Source organism: Lithobates pipiens, unplaced genomic scaffold (genome assembly GCF_037356315.1).
Source record: "Lithobates pipiens isolate NorthernLeopardFrog02 unplaced genomic scaffold, aLitPip1_a1.2 Scaffold_18, whole genome shotgun sequence".
In the NCBI taxonomy this organism is placed as follows: domain Eukaryota; kingdom Metazoa; phylum Chordata; class Amphibia; order Anura; family Ranidae; genus Lithobates; species Lithobates pipiens.
This window is the reverse complement of record NW_027507758.1, coordinates 560,681,215-560,700,579: the sequence shown is the minus strand read 5'-3', so window position 1 is coordinate 560,700,579 and position 19,365 is coordinate 560,681,215. Positions and strand designations below refer to the sequence as shown.

Sequence of the window (19,365 nt, the reverse complement as noted above, 5' to 3'; positions counted from 1 at the left end):
GGTCGTGGTGGAAATTTTGAAGGATGTTTTCAACGTCAAGGTAAGGGACGTATTATGTCTTCAGGATTTTCCCCAGCAGGGGGCTTATGATATTACTTTTACATCTTCTGAGGTGTGCTGGAAGATCTTGGAGGATGCTAAGAAAAGGAAGAATGATATTTTGGAGCTTTTGGAAATTCAGCCTCTGTTTTTACAAGAGGAGAAGATGATAATTGTACATCTTTATAATCCGTTTGCGGATCCGGCATTAGTGTGGCCTTTTTTGAGGACCTATTGTAAAGACCTAAGTGGAGGGGAGGGTTCATGGAGCAGGTGATGCTTCAGCTTCTGCTGTCGGAGCGGAGGGTAGAGTGGCCGGTTCTGGGGCTGGGGATCCCTTGCTGGGCGAAGAAGTAGCATCTGAAGTATCTGGAGGAGTTGTGGAATAAGGTATGCAGCAGGATGTCATGTCGGAGGATGCTGGTGGAGCTAGTGGGGCAGAAACCTCAGCCTCTGGGTCAGGACTGAGTATGTCTCGGTTGATTGGGGATTTGTCGGACAGTGAAGTAAAGATGGATGATGGAAAACAAGATGAAGAGGGAGACTTGGAGTGTGGTCAGCGCTTTGTGCCTTCAACAATGAAAGGGGAATTGTTTTCTGGTAAAAGAGCTTGAATTGAGGGGGAGGACTCGGGGAGTGGGGATGAGTCACTCCATATTGCTTTTTCTGGGGACTCTGAGCAAGGGTCCGCCAGTTCTCCTGGTCCTAAGAGATGACAGAGGGTCAGTCGGGTTGAGCAAGAAAGAGGGGATGAAGAGATGGAATTATTTTTTTAAGAACTATCATGGCTGGAAATTCTTTTTTCCTTTTTTTCATGGCTTTGACTGTTTGTTCCGTTAACGTGATGAGTATCTGTTCTGGTTGGAGGCGGGCGGTGGTTTTTGAACATTTAAACAGACTAAAAGCTGATGTGATATGCTTACAGGAGTGTGGGATTGAGAGAATACCTAATAATGAATGGAATAATGGAATTTCTTTGTGGTCCCCTGTGTGTGAAACAAGGAGTGAAGGTGTGGGGATCTTGGTTAAGAATGGGAATATACAATGTTTGTCACACGAAGTTGTGGTTCCAGGAAGAATGCAGGTGGCTGTTTTTGAAATATTGCAAAAGAAGTTTTGAGTGATTAATTGTTATGCTCCTGCTGATAAGAAAGGAAGATGTGATTTTTTTTGAATGTTTTAAAATTATGGATGCCTGGCAGGATGCCAACACTTCTGGTGGAAGATTTCAATTGTTTTAGGAAGAATGAAGAAAGAGGGTGGTGGGTAAGGGAGTGGTGTGGATGTCTCTTCCAAATTGTTGAATGAGATTGTAAGTGATTTTCATCTTCAGGATGTGGCTGTTGTGGTGGAAGGTGGTGATTTATCCTTTTCTTTTCATTCCGACAAGGGCACAGTTAAATCTAGAATTTATTTTAATTTCTGCTCTTCTTTTATTAAGGTACAGGGGTATGAGGTGAACCCAGTAGCCTTTTCTGACCATTCTATAATTTCTGGGTGTGTGGATTTGGAGGTGGGTGTGGAGTTTGGAAGAGGGGTATGGAAGTTTAACTGTTCTATGCTTGAAGATATTGCTATTTGTCAGAGGTTTGAGTCCTTTCATGAAGTTCTTCTCTTTAAAAAATGCAATTTTGACAACGTGCTGGAATGGTGGGATTGGGCTAAGAAGGAAATTGGTGCTTTCTTCAGGAAAATGGGTAAAGAGAAAGCAAGGTTGAAACATGAGGAGGGGTTGGTTAACAGATTGCATGTGTTGTTTAAATGCAAAAAAAATGGGTATGGAGGTGGAGGAGGAAATTAAAGTGGTGCGTGAACAGAGAAATGCAATGATAAAGGAGAAAGCGAAAAGGATTGTGTTTTGTGCAAAAGTGGAAGAGATGGAGGAGGGAGAGACCTGTTATAGATATTTCTTTAAAAAGTCTTTTGGGCCCAAGAAAGCTATATGTTCTGTGCTGGAGGGGGAGGTGGAAGTACAGGGGGATAAGGCAAGAGAAGTCATTAAAACCTTTTATGAAGACTTGTATGGTGGAAGCGGGTGTGCACAAGTGGAAGAGATGGAAGAGTATTGTCAAGTTGTGAGAGGGAATTTGATGAAAGAAGAAACTGAGGTTGTCTTAGATTCTGTAACGGAGGTGGAAAATGTAATTAAAAATAAGAAGAGGTACAAAACGCCTGGGGGTGATGGGATTCCAGTAGAGTTCTATTTGCGGTTTTGGCCTATAAGGAAGAACTATGTCGTTGAGGTGGTCAAGTTTTGTATGGAAAAGAAGACTTTGTCAGGATCTATGAAGGAAGGTATCATTACTTTGTTGTATAAAAAAGGGGATCCACGTCAGGTGAAGAATTGGAGTCCAATAACGCTGCTCAATTTGGACTATAAGATTCTTGCCAAATTGTTAGCCAACAGGATGAGGGAGGTTATTAATAAGGTTATTGGAGAGTGGTAAGTTTGTGCAGTCCCGGGCCGAAGGATATCAGATAACATAATTCTTTTGAGGGATTTGATTTTCTATGCGCAAAGTAACAACTTACCATTTTCAGTTGCTGGGTGTGATTTGGAGAAGGCCTACGATCGTGTATCACATGCATTTCTGTTGATGGTGCTGAAGAACCTGGGTTTTCCGGAAGATATGGTGGAGTGTCTGTATAGAGACATAAGCAGTAGAATTTTGGTGAATGGGAGTCTTACAGATGCTGTCAAGATAAGATCAGGAGTGAGACAAGGGTGCCCCTTGTCCCCTATAATTTTTATATGTGTAATGGAACCCTTGGTGAGGCATGTAATGCCAGATAAAACCTTTAAAGAGGAAGTAAACCCTGATGACACATGTGCACGGGAGCCGACGCGCGCGGCAGCTCCGTCGTTGAGAATGCCACACTCAGTGCTCCTGCGTGCCGCTGTCTACGGCGCATGCGCCGTAGACAGGGGTGCCTGTCTTCGGGCAAATATCTCCTAAACCGTATAGGTTTAGGAGATATTTCTTGGACCTACAGGTAAGCCTTAATCTAGGCTTACCTGTAGGTCAAAGTGTGTTGTAAGGGTTTATAGCCACTTTAAGGGGATGTTTGTACCCGGGAATGATGGGAATAATGCCAAAGTACTTTTTTACATGGATGACGTGGCCTTTTTGTGTGGTTCGGCAAGGGATTTGAATAGGGCTGAGCTCCAATCTTTGGAAGCATGTCCGGATTGAATGTCAATTGGGAGAAGAGCAATGTATGTGTCCTGAGTGGTTCGTTTGATGTCTCTAGAGGAAGATTGCAGGAAGTCGATAGAATCACAGTCCTTGGGATACAGTTTGAGAGAAATTTGATGAGTCAAGCAATACCGAGAGAGGAGTGGAAAAAATCTCTAAGAAGTTGGAGTTATGGAAGTTGAGGAGATTGTCTTTGACTGGAAAAACGCTGGTGGTTAAAGCAATAATCTTACTGTTGCTTCTTTATTTTGGAGTTATCGTTCCCATGAATAAGCGGTGGACTCAGAAGGTGACGAGGATGCTCTTTATCTTTTTCTGGGGATCTAAAATGGAGAGAATTTCAAGAGAGATTGTTATGAAAACAGAATGGATGGGTGGATATAATTTCCCGAATGTAGAGAGGTTTCTTGATGTACAATGGTGGTTGACCCATTTTAAGGCTTTTTGGCAGGTGGGAAAACTGCCTCTTTAATGAGATATTTGATTGGGTGGCCATTGCTGAAGTGGGGATGGTGTGGGAAGGATTTGACAAGACCTTTGTCCTTGGTTTCCCCTGCATATTACTTAAGGATTAGATCCTTTTTTGAACAGAAAGGACTTATTAGGTTGGGTGCTGATGCAGTCAAGAAAGGTTGCCTATGGAAGTGGTTGAGGAGGGAGGAGGTTGTGTCTAATGTTCCAGGGTTGAGCTCAAAGCGGGCAGAGGAATGTTGGAAGAATATGACAATGAAAGGGATAACCAACAAACAAAGGGAAATTGGGTGGATGGCTTTTCATAACTATCTACTTACCTGTGAGTTCCTAAAAGCCAGAGACCTTGTGAGAAGTGAAAGTTGTCCTAGAAGAGAGTGTGGAGGAAGAGAAAGTGTTGGACATGTTTTTTGGGAATGCACTTTTGTGAAAGAAGTATGGAAGAGGATGGAAGGTTTCATAAGAAGGGTGATAAGTGTACAGGATGTTTCCTTTGTTTCCGGTGTATATGGTTTGGGTGGTGATGGAAAGGAGGCTCAGCGGAAAATGTGTATTTTTTCTGCTATTTTTAAAGAATTGGTGTGGGAGGCGAGGTGTGCATATAAGAAGAATAAGTTGGTACTGACGGAAGAGGATTGCGCTGAGTGGTGTGTGGCCAAGTTGTATGATGTATTGATGTTGGAAAGGGGGAAGCTGGGGGAGGAGGAGGCGAATGAAGTATGTAATTTTAAGGGTTGGAGGGTGGGGGGGTGTGTTGTAAAGATTTTATGTATTTATAATGCGTATACTCTTGCCCAGATGATGAAAGGAACACTGTCAATGAAGGTGCCGTAATGTCGTGCTGAGTTAAGTGATTCAGTCGGATGGGGAAAAAAAAAAAAATCTGTTCTTATCAGTTTAATATCTGATATGTCCCCTATCTGGGGACCATATATTAAATGGATTTTTAGAACAGGGAGATGGAAGAAGAGCTTGCTCTGTCCACTCCACGCATCGACCTGGTATTGCAGTACCTCCAGGACCGGTGCACCCCTCTCTTATGCAGTTTCCAAAAACAATGAATTCAAACAACAAATTCTCCTCCATCCTCCTCATCCCTTTGCTTGCTTGCTCACTCACTTGCAATGTTACTTTTGCTGCTCACAAGCTGTATGTTGGTCATTTTTGCAATAAATTTGCCTTGAGCCCCTGTGTGTACTGGTGTTTTTGCTTCGTGTCATTTTCTTGGCCTTTCTTTCTCCCTCCCTCCTCCCTTGCTCACTCATCTTTTTTTGCTCAGGAAGCAGCAGGTGAAGTGGCAGTAGTTGCAAGAAGCCAAACCTATCAAGTCAGCAAGTAGACACATTTCGACAAGGCAGCTAGCTTAAATTTGATTGAACTTTCTTTGCAAGGCCCAAAATGAGGCCTTTTTTTCCTTCTCATGTCAGTCAGGTTGGAGAGCAGCAGCCACCCAGCTCAGCTCAGCCATTGCAATAAGGCTGACTTTGCTCCATTTCTGTCCCTTAGTACAGCCAGCTTGCTCAAAAGCAGTCCCTGCCAGAGTATTCATTCAGCAGCCTGTGTCTCCCTCTAGTGGGTCCCTGCCTTTCGGCTTTCGTCCAGGAGGCGGTGCCATACAAATGATTTTTCCCTCGTTGTGCATCAATGAGGAGCACCTGGATGTGTGCATTTAGTGCTGCTGGCTGCCTGCTGGTCATTTTCAAGGTCAGCAAGTGCTTGTCAAGGTGTTGGGCAGGTGTTAGAAATGTGTATTGGGATCTAGATCATCAGGAAGGGATTAGGCTGCAAGCCTGGAGCCAGGTGTGAAAAGTTGCGTATTAGTGTCTCCGCCCAGTCTAGACGTGGGGGAAGGGCAGACAGAGGGGCCTGGGCAGCTGCTCTCAGTGAGCTCTTGGTTGCGGGCAGGGCGCCGCTCGCTCGGAAAAGAAAATAATTGGGTTATCGCTTCTCGGCCTTTTGGCTAAGATCTAGTGCATACGTACTGTGTGACTTAGCTGAGAGGTGCCCGGGGTACCCAACGGTCGGCCTTGGGGGGAGCGTCCCTTCTCGGAGGGCTCCCCCTTGCTGCTATTGGCCTTAGGCTTAGTCCCTGGACTATGGGGGTCTCCCTTAGTGGGGGCCCCCATAGGTGAGCAGGCGGATCTGTAGACCCTTTCTCAACATAGCGAATCGTGGGTTGAAAGACTCGTTGTGATTTCTGGTTCAGCCAGGCTGCAAGGAGCAAGTATCGTTGAAGACCGTGGTCGTGGACATTTTGACGGGCCTTTTCAACATATGGGTGAGCGATATTATGTGTCTTCAGGATTTTCCCAATCAGGGGATTTATGATGTCATGTTTACTTCCACAGCGATCTGCTGGAATTTTTTTGAAGAAGCAGAGAAAATGAAGGGAGAAGGAGCGCTGAAGTTTGTGCAGGTTATACCATTATTTATGGAAGAGGAAAAAATAATTGTAGTACCCGTATATACTCGAGTATAGGTCGATCCGAATATAAGCCGAGGCCCCTAATTTACCACAAAAAAAATGGGAAAACTTATTGACTCGTGTATAAGCCGAGGGTGAGACATGCAGCAGCTACTGTTACAGCTTAAAAGAGTGGAAAAGAGGGTCAACAATGCCCATCTGCAGCTGTATACCTCCCTGTGTCCATCACTGTGTCCATCACTGTGTCCATCCCTGTGTCCATCCCTGTGACCATCCCTGTGTCCATTGCAGCCTACCTGTGTCCTGTGCATGCCTCCGTGTGCCAATCTGCAGCCTCTTTGTCCTTCTGCAGCCTCTGTGTGCCAAAAAACATACGGCGGCCATGCCAGGATCGCCGCACCTCTCCTCCTCGTCTGTGACAGACGGCGGCCATTCCACTGTTCAAAAGCCGCGCCTCCGTCTGTGATAGGCGGAACACTCAATTTCCCAGCAGTCAGTGTTCAGCCTATCACGGACATCCTCTCATCCTCGTCCGTAGTATGAGGATGAGCGGATGTCCGTGTTAGGCGGACCACTGACTGCTGGGAAATTGAGCGTTCCGCTTATCACAGACAGGGAGGCGCGGCTTTTGAATAGTGGAATGGCCGCCGTCTGTCTGCACGACACGCTGATCGGGTAGGCAGACGGCGGTGACTCGAGTATAAGCCGAGGGGGGCACTTTCAGCCTAAAAAAAGGGGCTGAAAATCTCGGCTTATACTCGAGTATATACGGTACATGATGTATAATCCATTTGCCAATCCCGCCCTGGTTAGGGCTTTTCTAGATAACTACTGTGAGACTTTGAGAGGAGGAGAGCCGATCAGGTTTAAGTTGGATCTAGACTGTATTGGGCGAGTGAGGAGGCCACCTCCTGTGTTCACAATTGGGGGGGGAAAGGGATTTTTTGTTTTATCAAGGTCAGCCGAACTACTGCAGAACGTGTTTAACCACTTGCTTACTGGGCACTTAAACCCCCCTCAGTCCCAGATTAATTTTCAGCTTTCAGCGCTGATACACTTTGAATGACAATTGCGCGGGCATACAACACTGTACCCAAATGAAATTTTTATCATTTTTTTCCCACAAATAGAGCTTTCTTTTGGTGGTATTTAGTTACAGCTCGGAGTTTTATTTTTTGCTAAACAAACAAAAAAAGATGCAAAAAAAAAAATAAATAAATCATGTTTTAATAGTTTGTTATAAAATTTTGCAAACGGGTCATTTTTCTCCTTCATTGAAGTGCGCTGATAAGGCGGCACTGATAGGCTGCATTGGTGGGCACTGATGGGCTGCATTGGTGGGCACTGATAGGCTGCATTGGTGGGCACTGATAGGCTGCACTGGTGGGCACTGATAGGCATATTTAAGGCGGCACTAATAGGCACAGATAAGGCGGCACCGATGGGCACAGATAAGGCGGCACTGATGGGCAAAGATGGGCACAGATAAGGTGGCACGGATGGGTGGCACGGATAAGTGGCACGGATGGGTGGCACGGATGGGCACTGATAGGTACCACAGATAGATGGGACTGATGGGCACTGATAGGTGGCACTGATAGGTGGCTCTGATAGGTGGCACTGCTGGGCACTGATGGGCGGCACTGCTGGGCACTGATGGGCGGCACTGCTGGGCACTGATGGGCGGCACTGGGGTGCAGCACCTTTGAGGCAGATTGGGTGGCACTGTGGGTGGCACTGTGGGTGGCACTGTGGGGTGGCACTGTGGGTGGCACTGTGGGTGGCACTGTGGGCACTATGGGCACAGACGGGGGGCACTTACTTTTACTTTTATTTATCCTTCAGGATGGCACTGCGGGAGGCAGGTGGGCACTGGCAGGTGGCATGTGGTGCCTTGCATTGCTGGCCGTGATCGGGACTGATGTCCCGATCACGGCCGCCGGTGATCGGCTTTTTTTTTTTCTCCTCGCGCTGTCAGCGCGAGGAGGAATAATAGCCGATTACCGGCTCCGTTCTATCACATGATCAGCTGTCATTGACTGACAGTTGATCACGTGATAAGGGGTCGGGATCGACCCCTTGCACGGATCGGTGATCAGGCGAGTCTCACGGACTCGCCGATCACAGAGCGCGCCGCGCGCGCCCCTCAAGGGGCGCGCAGGCCGCTCGTAACCGGGACGACGTCAATAGACGTAGTCCCGGAAATCTAGGTCCGCGCTAATGCCGTCATTCGGCAATAGCGCGGTACCCAAGTGGTTAACATATGGCCATACCAGTGGCGTGTGTGATATGATGGAGAGATGCAGATTTTGTCAACAGATGGGTCATAATGCTAAAGACTGTAAAGCCAGAAAATTGTGTGACATTTGCAAACGTGAGGGACATCTGGCTAAACAATGCCCTGATTATGCGAGGGAAAGGATGAAACGGTTATGTACCAGACTGGGATGGGGGAACAAGGAGCAGATGGGTAGACAAGGAGGGGGTGCTGAGCAGATGGCTCCCAATGAAGGGCACCGTGCCAGCGGAACCCTGGAGTCTGCATCCGATGACGCTCCACCCAATGATGCTGCAGGTGGAAGTGGTGGAGTAGGGGAACCAGGTGATGTCGCTGCGGCTGCAGCTGATGTCGCTGGCTCCTGCCCCGCAGCTTCTGAGATGGCAGAGCGTCAAGTAGGAGATCACGCCGGTGGTCTTGATGCGGAAGCAGCTCCGCCACAGAAGGGAAGAGGAGATGGAGACCAATGAGACGGCTGGATGTTCCCATGTTTTCCAGGAAGGAGTGGAGGTCTTTATTGAAGGAGCAGACCCAGATGCCAGTCCGGCATCTAGTCCTTTTCCAGCATCATTACTGGTTGGGGATATTTCCTCTAGTGAGGAAGAAGAGGAAGAGATGGATGATGACTTTAGTGAGGAAAGTTTGGAGTGTGGTCAGCAGATGATTATATTAGAGACTCAGTTAGCTGGTAAGCGGACCCGGTTGGAGGAGGAAGAAGTAGAAAGCGGGGAAGAAGGCACATTGCCTTATCTGGGGTCTCCGAGGAGGAGGCCGCCAGTTCACCTTGTCCAAGGAGAAGACAGAGAGTGGTTCAGGAGGGGACTGAGTTTCAGAAGAAATAATGATATCTTTAATGATGGCTAGACTTATTCTTTTTGTGATGATGGCTCTTATTGTGGCCTCTTTGAATGTTAGAAGCCTAAAGGCTGGTGGGAGGAGAGCTCTGGTTATGGACTACCTGGAATCAGTGAAGGCCGATATTATTTGCGTACAGGAGTGTGGAATGGAGGACTTAGGTGGTATTACTAAATGGGGGAAGGGGATAGCGGTATGGACACCCTGTTGCGAAACAAGAGCAGAAGTTGTGGGAGTACTACTTAAAAACAAGGATATTAAGATGTTGTCACATGAGGAGGTGGTGCCGGGCAGATGCTTGTCCATAATGTTGGAGTATGAGAATGAAAAAGTGAGACTTTTTAACTGTTACGCTCGCGGAGCGGGGAGGAGGGAGTTCCTTGATGCTCTGAAATTGCAATTATCTGGTAGAGTTGCAACAATCATCACGGGTGATTTTAATTGTGTGCGGAAGGGGAGTGATCGACATGGTACAAGTGAAAGTGGAGGTATGGATGTGACATCTCGTTTACTGAATGAGTTTATTAGTGATGTTAAGTTCAAGGATGTTGCTGTGGTGGTGGAGGGGGAGCATCCTGCACATACCTACCTGTCAGATAAAGGGACGGTGTCCTCACGAATCGATTTTGTGTTTGTGTCCGAATTTGTGCAAGTAAAAGATTATGTGACAACCCAGTCTTTTCTCAGATCATAAGCTTTTGTGCTCTAGATTAGAACTGGGAACTGGAGTGAAGTTTGGAAGAGGCTTATGGAAACTGAATGTAATTATCTTGGATGATGAGGAAGTATGTGGGAAAATTTGTACTTACCTTGAAAGATTGGTTGAACGTAAAGCAGAGTTTACAAATGTCCTCGGGTGGTGGGATTGGGCAAAAGGTTGTCTGGCTAGTTTTCTCCAGGAAATGTGCAAAATGAAGGCTAAAAAGGAAAAGGAGAAAGAATTAATGTTACTAAGAAAATTACATTTTTTGTATAACTGTAAAAAGATGGGGGTAGAGGTGGCTGATGAGCTGGAGGAAGTTAGAAGGCAGAGAGACAAGCCGTTGAAAGAGAAAGGGAAGAGGATCATATTTAATGCCAAAATTAAGGATATGGAGGAATGTACGAGGTATTTTTTTCAAGAAAGCTTATTCTGGAAAGAAAACTATGTCTACGATTTTGGTTGGAGAGGAGGAGGTGGGAGGTGAAAAATTAATGAAAGAGGTCTTTTAATTTTATAAAAATTTGTATGAGGTACAGGAGGGAGTGAGGGAGGAAGAACAGACTGAATACTGTGGTGTATTAGGAAGGAGTTTGGGAAAGGAAGAAGCAGACGGATTGTTGGACCCAATAACAGAATTGGAGGTTGAGAGTGTGTTAAAAAACATGCAAAGGAATAAGAAGGAAGGGATGGTCTACCAGTGGCATTGTACATTAAATTCTGGCCTATTCCGAGGAAGCACCTGACCGAAATAGTTCAGTACTGTGTATCAACGGGGGAAATATCCCCAACGATGAAGGAAGGAGTAATTTTATTAATCTTTAAAAAGGGTGATCGGAGGGAGATTAGAAATTGGCGCCCGATTACGCTACTGAACGTGGATTATAAGCTGGTGGCTAAACTACTAGCTAGCCGGAAGAGTCTGGTGGTCAACAAGTTGGTGGGGGAAGGACAAATGTGCGCTGTCCCTGGTCGGAGGGTATCCGATATTTTGATTTTGTTGAGAGACTTGGCTTGTTATGTCCAATTGAATAATATGCCACTAGCTTAGATGGGAGTTGACTTAGAAAAGGCATATGATAGAGTTGCACATTCATTTCTGTTTAAAGTGTTGAAGGAGATGGGGATCCCGCCACCTTTTTTAAAGACGTTGAAAGGTTTATATAAGGGTATTATGAGTCAAGTTGTAGTAAATGGCAATCTGACAGATTTTTTTCCTGTTTGGGCAGGGGTGAGACAGGGGTGTCACTTTGTCACCTATCATGTTCATTTGTGCCATAGAACCGTTGCTCAGGCATGTGCTGAAAGACAAGAGAATGAGAGGTGTATTTTTGCCAGGGAGCAGAGGGGAATGTGTTAAAGCCATCTGCTACATGGACGATGTTATGTTCGTGTGCTCCTCTGAGATGGATGCCAGGAGAGTGGAATTACAGCTAAGTCTATTTAGTAGTGTGTCTGGACTAAATGTGAACTGGCAGAAGAGCCAGATTTGTATGTTGAGCGGCTCTGGGGCTTTGAGTAATGTCAAGGTTAAAGTGGTTGACAACTTGACAATTTTGGGGACTCATTTTGAGAGGAATTTTCTGAATCAAGTTAATGCACAGAGAGCTTTTGAAAAAATTTAAAAGAAAGTTGATTTGTGGAAATTGAGACGCTTGACGCTATCAGGAAAAGTGCTGGTAGTGAAATCTGTTTATTTTACCGTTTTTGCTTTATTTCAGTTTAATTTTTCCTCCAAACAAAAGATGGATGCGGAGGATTATTAGGATACTGTTTATTTTCTTTTGGGGAAGTAAAATGGAGAGAGTCGAGAGAAAATCTGTCATGAAGAGCCCCAAAAGAGGGGGCTATGGATTTCCAGATGTTGCTGTTTTTCTGAGTACAAATTACTGGCTGACGCACTACAAAGCCTTCGCTGGAGGAGGTAAAACTGCAATTTTAATGAGGTACTTAGCTGGATGGGCCCTCATAAAATGGGGCTGGTGTAGGAAGCATCTAACAAGACCAATGGCGTTAGTAACCCCGTTTTTTCTTCCTGAAATTGATGACTTTTTTTGTAACAAATAAGTTGAAGGAGTTGGGAGCAGGTGCTCTGGAGAAGAAAAATTTGGTAAAGTGGATTGGAGGAGAGGAGGTACGAGATAACATCTGGGATCTTGGGTCAAAGATGGTGGAGGTATGTTGGAAAAGATTCCTTATAAAAGGAGTTTCGAACAGGCAGAAAGAGGTGGCTTGACTGGCCTTTCACGAGGCACTTTTGACAAAAGTGGAGAGCTGTCCAAGAGAAGGTTATTATGAAGTGGAGACGGTAGAACATGCTCTGTTTGGCTGTTGTTTTTGTACAGAGGGTGAGGAGAAAGTTGACTCTTTTCTTGGTGGAGGTGTTGGGTGTTAAGGATATAAATAAGATGGTCTGTTTTTTTGGTTTGGTGGAGGGCCCAAAAGCAATACAGAGGAAAGTTTGGATTTTGAGTGCAATTCTGAAAGAAGTTATGTAGGACGTGAGGTGTTTGGAAACCAGGAAAAAGTGTGTACTGTCGGAAAAGGATTGTGTGAATATGATTTTGGCAAAAGTATACGTTGTTTTGTTGATGGATAGGAAGTGGATGGAGGTGGGTGAAGCAAGATGAGTATTGGGGTTGGGGGAAGTGGAAAATGGGTGGGGGTAGGGGTGTGTATATTGTATTTTTAATGTGTGTATAATGTGATTGTTTTAAACTGATTTTTTGATGAATAGTTTATAAAGATGAAGCCTGTATGATGATTCAAGCTGAGTACTTGGAAAGACCTTGGGCAGAAGGTGCTTGATGGTGAACGAGTTTGACTCGCTAAAGCCTGGACTTGCTTGAGATGTGATGGGTAGAAAAAAAATAAATAAAATCTGTTCTTATAAGTTTAATATCTGATACGTCCCCTATCTGGGGACCATATATTAAATGGATTTTTAGAACAGGGAGATGGAAGAAGAGCTTGCTCTGTCCACTCCACGCATCGACCTGGTATTGCAGTACCTCCAGGACCGGTGCACCCCTCTCTTATGCAGTCACCAAAAACAGAATTAATTCAAACAACAAATTCTCCTCCATCCATCCTCATCCTTTTGCTTGCTTGCTCACTCACTTGCAATGTTACTTTTGCTGCTCACAAGCTGTATGTTGTTCATTTTTGCAATAAATTTGCGTTGAACCCCTGTGTGTACTGGTGTTTTTGCTTCGTGTCAGTTCTTTGGCCTTTCTTTCTCCCTCCCTCCTTCCTTGCTCGCTCAATATTTTTTTGCTTAGGAAGCAGCAGGTGAAGTGGCAGTAGTTGCAAGAAGCCAAACCTATCAAGTCAGCAAGTAGACACATTTCAACAAGGCAGTTAGCTCAAGTTTGAATGAACTTTCTCAGCAAGGCCCAAAATGAGGCCTTTTTTCCTGCCCATCTCATTCAGGTTGGAGAGCAGCAGCCCAGCTCAGCCATTGCAATAGGGCTGACTTTGCTCCATTTCTGTCCCTTAGTACAGCCAGCTTGCTGAAAAGCAGTCCCTGCCTCAGTATTCATTCAGCAGCCTGTGTCTCCCTCTAGTGGGTCCCTGACTGTCGGCTTTCGTCCACGTGCCAGGAGGCAGTCTCATGCAAATGATTTTCAATCGTTGTGCATCAACAAGGAGCACCTGGATGTGTGCATTTAGTGCTGCTGGCTGCCTGCTGGTCATTTCCAAGGTCAGCAAGTGCTTGTCAAGGTGTTGGGCAGGTGTTAGAAATGGGGATTGGTATCTAGGTCATCAGGGAGGGATTAGGCTGCAAACGCCCGGAGCCAGGTGGGAAAAGTTGCGTATCAGTGTCTCCACCCGGTTTAGACGTGGGGGAAGGGCAGACGGAGGGGCCTGGGCAGCTGCTCTCAGTGAGCTCTTGGTTGCGGGCAGGGCGCCACTCGCTCAGAAAAGAGAATAATTGGGTTATCGCTTCTCGGCCTTTTGGCTAAGATCAAGTGCAGTTTTACTGTGTGACTTAGCTGAGAGGTGCCCAGGGTACCCGACGGTTGGCCTTGGGGGAGCGTCCCTTTTCGGAGGGCCCCCCCTTGCTGCTATTGGCCTTAGGCTTAGTCCCCAGGCAATGGGAAGCGATCACCCTTTTCAAGGCGATCCGAGCGGACTTCGGGGGTTCCCTTGGACGGAGGAGCGGTCATCGTGCTGGACGGTGCAAGGATGGCGTCTTCTGGGATGCGAGACTCGTTATGGTTCGTGGTGAAGCCGGATTTCAAGGATGAAGTTGACTTGAGGACGATCGTGGTGGATGTTTTGATGGATCTCCTGAACCTGTGGGTAAGGGATATTGTATGTCCTGCAGGATTTTCCTAAACAGAGGTTGTATGACATTACTTTCTTTTCTTCCGAGATGTGTTGGAATATCTACGAAAAGATTAGGAAAACTGATGATGAGCTGTTGCGTAAGATGGATGTTGTGCCTTTATTTATGCAAGAGGATAAGGCTATCATTGTACACATGCACAACCCATTTGCTGACTTAAGTCTGGTTAAAGCGTTTTTGAAGAACTATTGTGATAATTTGCAAGGAGGAGATAAGGTGATGAACAAGTTTGACATTTGGACAGGGAAGTACCGATTCTACAGGAGGTTTTGCTCTGATTCTAGTTGTGTTGGTGGAGTGAGGAGGCCCCCTGCTGTGTTCAACATTGGTGGGGAGAGGGGTTTTCTCTTTTATCCAGGTCAACCTGTTTACTGCAGGAAGTGTTGTATATATGGCCACACAAGTGTGGAAGTTAAATTGTGCTGGACTCAAGGAGGAGGGGGTGTATACCAAATTTAAAAAATATTTTGAGTGGCTTACCTTTAAAAAAGACGGGTTTTTGGACATTTTGGAATGGTGAAACTGGGCAAAGGTAATGATTGGTAGATAAGGGCGGAACTTCAGCTCAGTATTTTTGGTTTAATGTCTGGTCTGAGTGTTAATTGGGGTAAGAGCAGTGTGTGTGTTCTAAGTGGCACGTGTGATGTATCCAAAAGTAAACTGAAGGCTGTGCAGGAGGTGGAGGTTTTGGGGGTTCATTTTGAAAGAAATTTGTTGAATCAGAAGAATGTTGCTAAAGGGGTTGAGAAGGTGGAGAAAAAGCTTAATTTATGGAAAACCAGGAGGCTGTCCTTTTCCGGAAAGACTTTGATCATAAAATCCATAGTTCTGCCCATTTTGTTGTATTTTTCTGTTATCTTTCCACCCAATAAGAGGTGGGTACAGAAAATTACAAGAATATTGTTTTGGTTTTTTTCTGGGATTTTAAAATGGAAAGGGTCGCCAGGGAAGTTGTAATGAAGAATGTGCAAGTGGGAGGGTATAACTTCCCTAATATTGCCTATTTTCTGGAAGTTCAGTGGTGGATGGTGCACCTTAAAGCCCCTTTCACACTGGGGAGGTGCGGCCGTCAGCGGTAAAGCACCGCTATTTTTAGCAGTGGCCGAAAAAGGGTTAAAACCACCCGCAAAGCGCCGCTGCAGCGGCGCTTTGCCGGCGGTATTGCCGCGCTGTCCCATTGATTTCAATGGGTAGGAGCGGTTTAGGAGCGGTGAATACACGGCTCCTTCACCGCTCCAAAGATGCGGCTAGCAGGACTTTTTTCACCGTCCTGCCAGCGCGCCGCCCCTCCGGCTATCACACTGGAGGGGCCGGTTTTTTCAGGCGCTACACAGGCACTATTTTTAGCGCTGTAACGCCTGAAAACCGCCCCAGTGTGAAAGGGGCCTTAGACTTTACATTCGGGAGGGAAAGTGGCCGCTTTAATGCGGTATTTGGTTGGCCGTTATTGAAATGGGGTTGGTGTGAAAGACTTGACTAAGCCAATGTCCATGCTTTCACCGGTTTATTATTTGAACATGAGTACTTTTTTTCAGGAAAATCATTTGCAGGTGTTGGGGGAGGGGGCTTGGAAAAAAGAATCTTTATGGAAGTGGTTGAGGAGAGGGGAACTGCCAACAAACATTTTTGGTTTAAGCCCTAAAATAGCTGAGGTATGCTGGAAGAACTTGTTGATAAAAGGGATAACTAATAGACAATTGGAGGTGGTGTGGTTATCTCTGCATAACTGTTTATCTACCATGTCTTTCTTGAAATCTAGAGACCTGGTGAGGCGGGAGGTATGTCCAAGGGAAGGTTGTGGAGGAACGGAAAATGTGAGACATGTATTTTAGGAATGTTCTTTTGTGAAAGAAGTTTGCAGGTTGCTTTGTGGTTTTGTGCAAAGGGTGGTGGAGGTGGAAGGTGTATCTTATGAGTTTGGTGTTCTTGGGTTGGTGGGAGGAGATAAAAGGAGGAGGCGCAAGATGTTTGTGATATCTGCTGTGGTAAGGGAGGTGGTGTGGGAAACCTGATGTTCTTTTGTGAAGAAGAAGTTGGTGGTATCTGGGAAAGATTGTGTGGATTGGGTGATGGCAAGGATGTTTTATGTATTAGCAGTTGAAAGGAGGAAGATGGGTGTGGAGGACGCTGATGTTTTTTGGAATTTTGGGAGGTGGAGGGTTGGTGAAGGTTAGGATTTTATTGTATAGATTGTGTGTATACAGTGGTGTGAAAAAGTGTTTGCCCCCCTTCCTCATTTCCTGTTCCTTTGCATGTTTGTCACACTTAAGTGTTTCGGAACATCAAACCAATTTAAACAATAGTCAAGGACAACACAAGTAAACACAAAATGCAATTTGTAAATGAAGGTGTTTATTATTAAAGGTGAAAAAAAATCCAAACCATCATGGCCCTGTGTGAAAAAGTGATTGCCCCCCTTGTTAAAACATACTATAACTGTGGTTGTCCACACCTGAGTTCAATTTCTCTAGCCACACCCAGGCCTGATTATTGCCACACCTGTTCACAATCAAGGCATCACTTAAATAGGAGCTGCTTGACACAGTAAGGTCCACCAGAAGATCCTTAAAAGCTACACATCATGCCGAGACCCAAAGAAATTCAGGAACAATTGAGAAAGAAAGTAATTGAGATCTATCAGTCTGGAAAGGGTTATAAAGCCATTTCCAAAGCTTTGGGAATCCAGCGAACCACAGTGAGAGCCATTATCCACAAATGGCGAAGACATGGAACAGTGGTGAACCTTCCCAAGAGTGGCCGGCCGCCCAAAATTACCCCAAGAGCGCAGCGACGACTCATCCAAGAGGTCACAAAAGACCCCACAACAACGTCCAAGGAACTGCAGGCCTCACTTGCCTCAGTTAAGGTCAGCGTTCATGCCTCCACCATCAGGAAAAGACTGGGCAAAAATGGCCTGCATGGCAGAGTTCCAAGGAGAAAACCACTGCTGAGCAAAAAGAACATCAAAGCTCGTCTCAATTTCTCCACAACACATCTTGATGATCCCCAAGACTTTTGGGACAACATGCTGTGGACCGATGAGACAAAAGTGGAACTCTTTGGAAGGTGTGTGTCCAAGTATATCTGGCGTAGAACGAACACTGCATTTCATAAAAAGAACATTATACCAACAGTAAAATATGGTGGTGGTAGTGTGATGGTCTGGGGCTGTTTTGCTGCTTCAGGACCTGGAAGACTTGCTGTGATAAAAGGAACTATGAATTCTGCTGTCTACCAAGAGATCCTGAAGGAGAATGTCCGACCATCTGTTCGTGTACTCAAGCTGAAACGAACTTGGGTTCTGCAGCAGGACAATGATCCTAAACACACCAGCAAGTCCACCACCGAATGGCTGAAGAAAAACAAAATGAAGACTTTTGAGTGGCCTAGCCAAAGTCCTGACCTGAATCCTATTGAGATGTTGTGGTATGACCTTAAAAAGGCAGTTCATGCCCGAAAACCCTCTAATGTAACTGAATTAGGACAATTCTGCAAAGATGAGTGGGCCAAAATTCCTCCAGGACGCTGTAAAAGCCTCATTGCACGTTATCGCAAACGCTTGGTTGCAGTTGTTGCTGCTAAGGGTGGCCCAACCAGTTATTAGGTTTAGGGGGCAATCACTTTTTCACACAGGGCCATGATGGTTTGGATTTTTTTTCACCTTTAATAATAAACACCTTCATTTACAAATTGCATTTTGTGTTTACTTGTGTTGTCCTTGACTATTGTTTAAATTGGTTTGATGTTCCGAAACACTTAAGTGTGACAAACATGCAAAGGAACAGGAAATGAGGAAGGGGGCAAACACTTTTTCACACCACTGTATATATATGAGATTTTATTCATGATTGTATCTTTTTGTGTTTAACTAACGCCACAAATGATGTACAGAACATGGCTCAGTGAAGGTGTCGAGTGCTAGTTTAATACTGAGTTTGAGTGATTCAGTCTGAGTGGTTAAAAAAAAAAATTGACTATAGCCTTTAGGGGTGTCTCTGCTTCACAGCTAGGACGTTGAGAACCACTTGTATCTATCCAAGCCATTAGGTCCTTGTGGGGTATCCTCTGCTCGGCCTTGTAGGATCGTTGATTAAATTCAGCTTCACCTACTTGCTGCTATTGGGCTAGAGGCTTAGCCCCCACAAGGATCGAGATTGCGGTCTTCCCTCCTCCCCCGCCCCCCCTCCGCATTACTACCTCCGGGCAGTAGATGCTAGAGCCTTTGTAAAGGCTCCGAAAAAGAGCTAAGATGTCGAGGAACTAGAAGGAAGCCGCCTAAGAACACCTAAAGCGACTTCCATCACCGAGACGATGGGGAAGAGCGAAAAGAAGACCGGAAAGAACAAGAAGAACCCCGCTCCAGCCAATTCCTCCGAGGCCCCCGTGAGTGTCGCGGCCTCAACCTCCACCCCCACCCTGACCGGTTCCAGCCAGCAGAAACCAGCCAAGCCCTCCCCCCTGCAGATGGGCTCCCTACCCTAGAGCCTTGGATGGAGGAGGTGGACGGAAGAGTCCCCAACATGACCCCGGAGATCTTCGGAAAGAAGATGATACTGGAGCAGGGGTTCAGCAAAGTGGAAACGCTTTCGGTGCAGGCCTTCACAAGAGGTATTTTCTATATAACTTTTGTGTCATTCCAGGTCTGCAGAAGGTACTGGGAGATGGTAAAGACGAGTGGTCCTGAATCCCCTTTCCATAAGTTCGCTGCGAACTGCCCCATAACACGGGACGAAAAGTGGGTGACGGTGGCCATGAGGAGCTCCCATACCCCAGGTAAAGACATAGCTACTTACCTCCAGAGGTTCTGCACCATGGTGAAGGACCCTGTCCGAATCCTCGATGCCAACGGCTTCTGGATAGGTAAGTGGTCTGTGCTCTGCAAGTTCAGGAAAGACCCTTCGGGGGACATACAGCACCTGCAGCCGTGCTTCTCCCTGGGCAACTCCACAGTAATCCTTTACTACCCCAGGATACCCTATACCTGTAACAGGTGTAGCCACACCGGACATATGGGTAAGGATTGCACAGAGCTTGCTTGCAGGTTCTGTA

At 45.9% G+C, this 19,365-nt stretch overlaps 2 non-coding genes across 2 annotated transcripts; both read left to right on the top strand.

The window, feature by feature from the left end:
• Positions 1-4,560: 4,560 nt before the first annotated feature.
• Positions 4,561-4,742, top strand: LOC143990515 (U2 spliceosomal RNA). The gene has a single exon (XR_013277376.1). It is a non-coding gene; the product is annotated as a U2 spliceosomal RNA (small nuclear RNA).
• Positions 4,743-12,805: 8,063 nt separating this feature from the next.
• LOC143990533 (U2 spliceosomal RNA) lies at positions 12,806-12,998 on the top strand. The gene has a single exon (XR_013277383.1). It is a non-coding gene; the product is annotated as a U2 spliceosomal RNA (small nuclear RNA).
• The last annotated feature ends 6,367 nt before the right edge of the window (positions 12,999-19,365 follow it).